An 8,630-nucleotide genomic window follows, 5' to 3' on the forward strand; every position below is an offset into this window, starting at 1 on the left:
TACCTACCCGATTTTTTTCACGCCAATCAAACAATTTTTTAGGCCTAACTTTTGACAAAATATTAACAACTGTCTATCCCATGGACAAGGATTTTTTTAATGACAAGAAATATCTGAAACATCAGCAGGTAAAATGATACAGATTAAAAGGTATATCAAATTACTGTCCCATCGCACTATAGTATTTTTAGCTTTGGCCCAACACTTTGATGGAGTACATTGTAACATCAAATTCTGAAAGGGTCAACTGCCAACCCTGGGTAATAAGTTGGCATGGAATGACTAAAGAACTTAATCTTGTTCATCAAAACCATCTTGGACCTGATCTCTGTCTTCCTCATACTCCATATCATTGTCATCATCTATAAAATTGGTCTCAAGAGCTTCTGCATCTTCATCACCTTCAAAGTCACCATCTACACTTTCCTCTTCACTGTCAGTCTCTAAGTCTTCTGAATCAGCAATCATGTTGTCAATGTAACCCTCCAGCTCATCAGGCTCATCTTGCGCTTCATCAGCCTCATTGTTGGCAACCTTGCCATTATTTTGACACACATTTGGGTCACACTTGCAATTGGATGTACAAAACTGATTATTTTTCCGGCACCCACATCTATTACCACAATCCTTAGTACAACCACACTTCAACTTAAGCAGACGCACCTGTTCTTTGACTTTCTTAATATTTTCCGGTGTATCCCACACCACTGACACAGTCTTGTCATCATTCACATTCCAGCCATAATCTGAGACAGGAGGTAACTTCATGATGTTTGTGGAAATCTGCTCCCAAACCTGCGCAAGCCAGCAGGCTCGTAACCAATGAAAGCGTAGAGCCTCAGCTGAAGACAACCATTCTGTTTCACTAGAGATCAAGTGATACTGCACATCTCTGATTTTTTTCAGGAATATTGTGTGCACACTCAGTTGATCAGCAGCATCACCCATCTCCTCTGAAATATCTGAATAAAGTTCCTTTGGTGATGATTGAGAAAAACCACCGAGATGTCCTCTGAAGTATACTGCACCAACAAGACGATAGAAAGAAAGCAAACCCTGCTCAAAGTCAGAATGGTGAAATTGTGACAAGTTGCCTGGGAACTCTGAACCACAAATAAAATCACAATCAGCTGCAAAACATTCTAAGAACTTTTTCTTTGTATACTTCTTGAATCCTGACACATAGTCACATCCTGAGCTTATAAACAGCATTTGAATAAACACTGGAAGAAGTTCCATGTTTGCGGAACCAACAGAACGATAATTAAGTTCCTGTTGAAAAGCTTGGACCAGTGCTGTTAGATCGCAAAAAAGCTCATCACCAACCTTGGCACATAGATGAACATAAATACGCTTTGCAGACAAATCTTGAACATAGGGTATCCCAACATTGATGACATCCCTATCAGGGCTATACACAACTACTCTTTCACACTCTGTTACAGAGGCATGCAACCATACCCGCGTGTCCGCCTCTTCGTGGTTGGACATGTATGCAGGACTTTCTTGTATCTGTCCACCAGATGCCATGAATGCCTTGTCCCTGTCATGTCCATCACATGCACCACTTACCACTACAACCTTATCAGGGTGCATTGAGGATGCAAGTGTGAGAAAGTGACTTCCAACAACCTGTACAAGCAATCTCTTCAATGCTCTATTGGCAAGAAAGTTGGCCCACTTAGTACCAACAGGGGCAATTTTGATGCTACAGAAAGATTACTATAATCCTCCGATGGCACCATGTTCTTTGTGGCATCACGTCGAGATCTTTCCACATCTTTTGGACTGACATCATGGCGGTGGGGATCATCAAAGACAACATGTATTTCAGAGGCATGAAATAGGGCCATTGGCAATTGTACCCAGCGTCGGAATAAGGAAGCAGCGTAATCCCCAAAGGTTCTTTGCGGATCACAGGGAGCTGATTGGATAACAAACATGCCATCAATTATATATGCAGTCTTAAGGAGGGCAGATGGCAGGGTACAGTCAAAGCTATCAGGGTGTTGTTTTTCATACAGTTTTGTAATCATGGCCTTGTTTGGTTTGTTTGGGATTCCATCAGGGCTGCATAGGGCACGAGGAAGGGAAACAAATTGCTGAAGTTGGGTGACTGGTTTTTTTGTCTCCTTTGACTGAGCCAACTGTCTCCGTAGACACTGAATCTGTAGTTTCTGATCAGCTATTTCTTTTCGCTGCTTGTGGCCTGTGGGTTTTTTGCGTTGATACATCTGCAGATTCATTTTTTTTCTCTTTTGGATCCGAGTGCCTGGTTCACGTAAAACGATGCATTGTAAGTAATTGGAAAATGCAGCTTCCCCTTGCTGATAGTAAGTAAGAAGGTTGGTTGAAACAACTGAGGAGGCTACTTGGTCATAAAAAAGATGATTCACCACTTGTGGATTACTAAAAGAAAAAAAATGAGACTTGTCCAGTTCTTGTTGATACTTACCTATCATCTTCTCCCTGTCAATAATTGTGGCATCACTAGGTTGACTAGTAGGCTTAGATATACTTACCTTGTTCTTAAGATTCTCCATTGCAGCTGCTCTATGTGGCAGGTACTGCACTACCTTTGATAAATTAGCAGGAGATGTGGTAGTCATTGCTGTTTTGGTATTCCTATTTATAACCATCTCATGGGCCTTGTCGAATGCAACTGCACCAAATGACTTACCTTTTAAGCTGGCTACAAAACCTCCTTGTTCAAACTCCCTAATGATGTCTGGTGGATAGAGGAACTTGATATCGGCTAGATGATAGGAAATCAATCTTAAGTAATTTGTCCGATCCAGGGCATGAAAGATGGGGGCAAGGAGACGGATGCTGGCGTTGCGCAGGGAAAAATCACGATTCCTTACAGCTATATAGAGTGAAAAATATGCCATCATGTCACGGTGAATAAATGAATTCCAAAATGAGAATGTGCCATCCTTAGCACTCTGATCTTGGCAAAACTTGAAAAACTGACCACTTACCTGTTTGAGAGGAGCAGAGGTATTTTCCATCTCATCGCTCAATACCATCAGGAATTCCTCTTTGGTAGTTGGGGAAGTGGTTGATATAGAAACTGACATATCACTTACCTCAAGGAACTTGTTCAGCTGTGTCCTATAAAGGGCTTCCCAGCTCTGTAGGAGAAAGGTGTGAGTTTTATCAAAATTCGATGTATTCTCAACAACCTTCTGAGTGGCCCCATGGTGAAATATTTTCAACAGACAACGGAGTCCTCCATCCATATACACTTTAAAGATTGGAATCTGTGCATTTTTCAGCAAATGCCACTCTCCTAAGTAAGGCAACATCCAGCCCAAATCATCACCATAATCCCTCCGCAGGTTATTTAGCAGATCAATGGTCTTGCCATCACCAGCAACAACAAGGTTCTTAATGCCCTCACCTACACTATGCTTCTTTTTTGCCATGCTAAGAACGTCAAGCAAGGTTGCTTTATTATCTGCTGGCTTTGCAAGCAAGGCAGTGTAATGGACAAGTGACTCTTCTTGCAGGATGGCGAAGTCAATCGCATACAGCTAATCATATCCGGTAGGCACACATTGGATTCAGGAGCAGCAGCTAATGCTTTGATCAGCATGTAAACAAATACTTTCTCCTTCATGCAATCCAAGTGATCCTGCTCAGATGATGAGATATTGAAGTCATCAATACAAAGTCTGTAGCGTTGGGACATATGTGATTGAGTAAATGCAGAGGGAGCTCCATGATAGGACTGGAGGACATCAGAGCTAAGGACGCGTTCACGTCGCTTAGTCTTACCTAATTCCTGTGCACCAGATAAGACTGGAGGAAGACTGACCCTAAAAGTGGGTGATGATGATAAAGGCAAGGGTTCGACTGCCTGCACTGAAGTCCCGTGGAACCCTCTGCCTTCCTCCGTTGACGTAACTGAAGAGTATGTAACATTCTTATCGATGTTATCCACAGAAGCAATTGTGAAGGAAGAGGAGAGGGCAGATTGCTTTGTTTGCATTTCTCGCTTTGTTGCCCAGACTTGGTAACGCTCAAGGGTACTCTTTGATGTTGTCATGCCAAAGCGAGAAAGGATAGTTAGGCATTCAGTTGATGACCTAGAAAATTTGTCTACAACATCAGATAACAAAAGATGAACCGGAAAATAACATTCACGGTTGCAACAATAAAGAATACAAGAAACTATATACATTCTTTTAAGAAATTTGGATTGATTGAGTTGATCTGACTGATATAGTGCATCCACGTAATGGTCAGACCATGTGAATGTTTGATTCGCAGCTTGACGAGCAATGTATAATGATCGCTCATTTGCTCCTAGAGACAACTTAAAAATAAAATTCCACAATTCAGGTGGGAATGTCCTGACCAGGTCTTTGAAAGACACATCTGTAATTGTCTGGTCGGACTGCAATTTGGTTTTACTAACAGAACTGGCTGCGAAATCAACGATCTTGCGATTTAAAAAATTTGCAACTTTTGCCATTTCTAGATGGGGGACTTTATTCTGGGGTATAGGAGTTTCCCCCTGAGTAGGATTACATGTATCTTGTGAATCTTCGTTATCTTCTAACTTAAACAAAATCTTGTGAAGTAACGTTTGTAAACTACTTCCACACCTACGAATCATGGTACCATATCTCGGTCCATCTGGAATACTAGACATAATAATTTGAGGGCCAAGACATTTGTTAATTCTCTTCTTTAGCCAGTCTTGGCTACATACAGAATTAACATCCGGAACTGACTCAAAAGTTTTACTATTTTCTTTGAACATATTTACATATCTAACATACAATGAATTTAACAAAACAGCATTATCTTGAACAAGTTGATCCCGAAGGAATAACATGGTTTGTGACAAGCAGTACGTATTACATGAATAAACGTCTTCACACTGAATGTTATCAAACATGTCAAATGAGGCTACAAAATTTTCCATACTTGCACTCTGTATGTTCTTATACTGGGGACTATGCATAAATCTACCCACTTCGCGATGGCAAGATAGACAATAATACTGATCTCCAAGAAGGGACAAATCTTTCCCATGTACATAATTGGCATACATAACAGAAGCACAACTAAATTCATCCGAAGTTGATTTTCTAAAATAACTACTACTGTATTTGGGATGTGACACCTGGTCACATATAATACACTGTTTTCTTGTGTGGGAATTTGTAAATGCACAATGGTGTACATGACACAGCTGCAAATGACTTTCACATTGAGATTTGAATTCCAGACCATTTTCAACCTGTTCTTTGGAAAATGATTTGATGTCATGGAATCTAGTTTCATTTGTTGAATTACAATTAGGTACACAGCAATGCTTATTTGGCTTCTTTTGCTTAGGGTTTGGGCTCACCACTTGATTCAAATTCTTGATTAGACAAGTGATTTTTGCACCTAGTACAAACACCATCAGTCGGCCCAATTTCCCTTTTGGTCAAGTTATTCACAAGTCTGGTATGATGTGGCAGGCCATCACTTTGAATAATGTGCCAGTACTTTGATGGGAGGTTTTGTTTATGGCACACTGCACATGGTCCACGACCAGGGCGGTCGGGGTGGCTTTTGTCACAGGAAGATTTTGGTGCCATGATTTAAAGGGAATTTAAATTGAAACAGCTGTGCATTAGTAGAAGTCTTGACCTACAATTTACCTTACAATATTTACATTACCTTACTTTACATACTTACCTTACACAAATTACATTACAATATTACAAATTACATTACAATATCATACTTGCATGAAAAGTTTTCAGTATTATATGGACTTGCGCAATATAACAAAACACAATTTAATGCAGTTTTATATTTTAAATTTCAACAGCTGAAGAAAGCAAGTTGCTGTTGCAATGTTGGTGTGAATCAATTATCAGGACAGAATTTTGACAGTCAATGTATACATGCAGCAAACATTAGAAAAATATATTGCATTGTAAAGTATACATACCTTCTCCGCACTTCTCAGTTGGGCACACCCGTTATTCCACAACAGTTCCTCTGAAGTCTGAAAGCATAATGCAACAAATAAATTAATCAGGCACAATCAGGAACAGCATTTTCTACAGTACAGCTCCTCTTCAGTTGCATTTGCAAGAGTGATTTATAGCTCCTCTTGATGACTTGTTAAATTCATAACATTTGGCTACATACATCAGGCATGAGACTGCACTTTCCTAAAAACAAACTGACAATGCGTGTGAAATTGGGCAAAAAGTACCAAAAACAGGCCTAAATTTAATAAGTTACAGAATTAATATTTTATTGAAAGACTAGTCTTAAATTGATAATCTAACAAGTATCCAGATTAGTCAAAATTGACAAATCTCCCTAATGGAAAAAGAATTATTTAATATGTGGGGATTTTTAAAACTGAAGACTGTCTAAAAAAAAAAAAAAGGATAATCGACCGACCGACCCAAATTTCAATTTTTCCCACTTGAGGGCAACACAACAAAAAAAATGTTTTGCCTAATAAAGAAGTTGAGCTGCCGGGCGCCGAAATTGTCGAGTGCAATGACGTCCCAGTTAAATACAATGAAGGCTGACGACACAAATAACCATTACGTCATTGCACTTACACAATTTCGGTAGCGGAATTTTTGAATATCGTGTGTTGATGAGAGCCGACTGTTTTTATTCGTTTTTATGGTCAATTTGAGTTTGTTTTAAATAAAACCATGTGATTCGTGCTTGATTAAATTGTTTTTGTAACATAGGAATAATGTTCAGGGTTCCAGCACCTTTTTAAAATTCAAGGACTTTCAAGGTCCAAAAGCACGATTTTCAAGGACTTACCACAACACAAAAATCATGATCGCTCTCCATGCGGCACATATTAACAAAGTGACAGCTCCTCCCCAAATTTTGTCAAAATTATATTTTAAATTCCAATTTGCAAGGACTTTCAAGGACTGTGTGCAGTTTTCCAGGACTTTAAAGGCCTTGAAAAGGCGTTTTCAAATTCAAGGACTTTCAAGGACCGTGGGAGCCCTGAATGTTATGATTGCCCGAGACTCCCTTTAACTAAAAGTTGTCAAGAAAAAAATTGTTGGCGCAAGAAACAAAAATTAGGAACGAAATAAAAAAAAAAAAAAATGTTTGCGTTGGTATGCATCGGTAACCATAACTTGCGTCAGTAGCCATACATACAGTGTACATGTATCGTTGATAACTTGCGCCAGCAAATTGTGTATCAATTTCATCTGATACACGCGACCACAATAGCATTTTAGAATAAAAATGAAGCACACTTGAATGCTGACGGCAAAGTAACCAACACGCCTCTTCAATTAGTCCAACCGAGTAGTTGTTAAACTACATTATTACTGAAGTGCAACCAGAATAAAAGAAAGTGTTGCTCCATAAATTATAATCATTTTTCATAACAAAATATGATATGAAAACACAGGTGAGCAATGTATGAATATATGGAGAGGTTAAACAGGTTGTAAATTATCAATATTAAAGGCCTATTCAGTGATTTGCTCATCCGGACGATAGTAAAAATCATCAAAATTCAGATTTTGGTACCTTTGTCATTGTCATAGATGTGCTGACATAGTGACATAGCCTGCTAGTGGTTCAGCCGAAAGCTGTGTATTTACGACAAAATAAAGGCATTTACATGAATCTGTAATTTCTGTACTCTCAGTACAGAAATTAGCTACATGTATTTGAATGGGGCTTCAACTTCTTCAATATTGCTGTTTGCTTTTTGTTTTTTGCAAAATTTTTCATTTCAAAAATACCAAATGACAATTTGAATGCCTTATCCTTCACTTTTAAAGCAATTTATAAACAATTTTAATTTTTTACACTTTCGCTGGGATCACTGAATAGGCCTTTAATACTTTGTGACATTTATAATGAAAACATAATTAAAACAGTCAAAAACGTTATTTCGATAACTTCACAAAGAATTGTTTTAAATTTAATATATTTGAAAATTGGTGACGATTGAATGAATTGAATTGTCTACTTGTATTACAAACGGTCACCGAATCTGAAAGTAACAGGAGTTGTACACACGTCCTTGACAGTACATGTAGATACATTGTAGATTTCTCGAATATTGTACCAAGTCATGAAGTCCAAGACGGCAAGAGCAAACCAAATGAAAAGTCAGTAAAATTAGGATTTAGGTCATAGCAGCTGAATGCTATGCTGGGATCTTGTCTCGTATCATAATACATGGACATGGTAATTCATGAATTGGTATAAATATGTTGAATTTGTTTGAGTTTGATTGACATTCGACATTCAGAACTTGTCATTGACCCGACAGAATTATCGAAAAATTGACATAATGGCCATCAGGATCAGCATTGTAAATTACGAATAAACAATCATGACAATACCTGATGTAATGCAGCAGTGAGTTTATGGCTATTTAATACATGTATAAGCTTACCAATCATGTTACAGTACAATCGTTGTTCGGCGAATCGCCATATTCGTGCACTGACAACACATGTGAAAGAGCATATCGCATAGCGCACATGTCATGCACGTGTGCCGAATTTTGCTCCAATTTTGAGACACTTTTCTCTACAATCCGTATCTTGCTCATTAACGGTTTTACAATCAAAAGTTGCCTAAAATACTAATGAAACAAATGC

Source organism: Amphiura filiformis, unplaced genomic scaffold (genome assembly GCF_039555335.1).
Source record: "Amphiura filiformis unplaced genomic scaffold, Afil_fr2py scaffold_74, whole genome shotgun sequence".
NCBI classification, from domain to species: Eukaryota; Metazoa; Echinodermata; class Ophiuroidea; order Amphilepidida; family Amphiuridae; genus Amphiura; species Amphiura filiformis.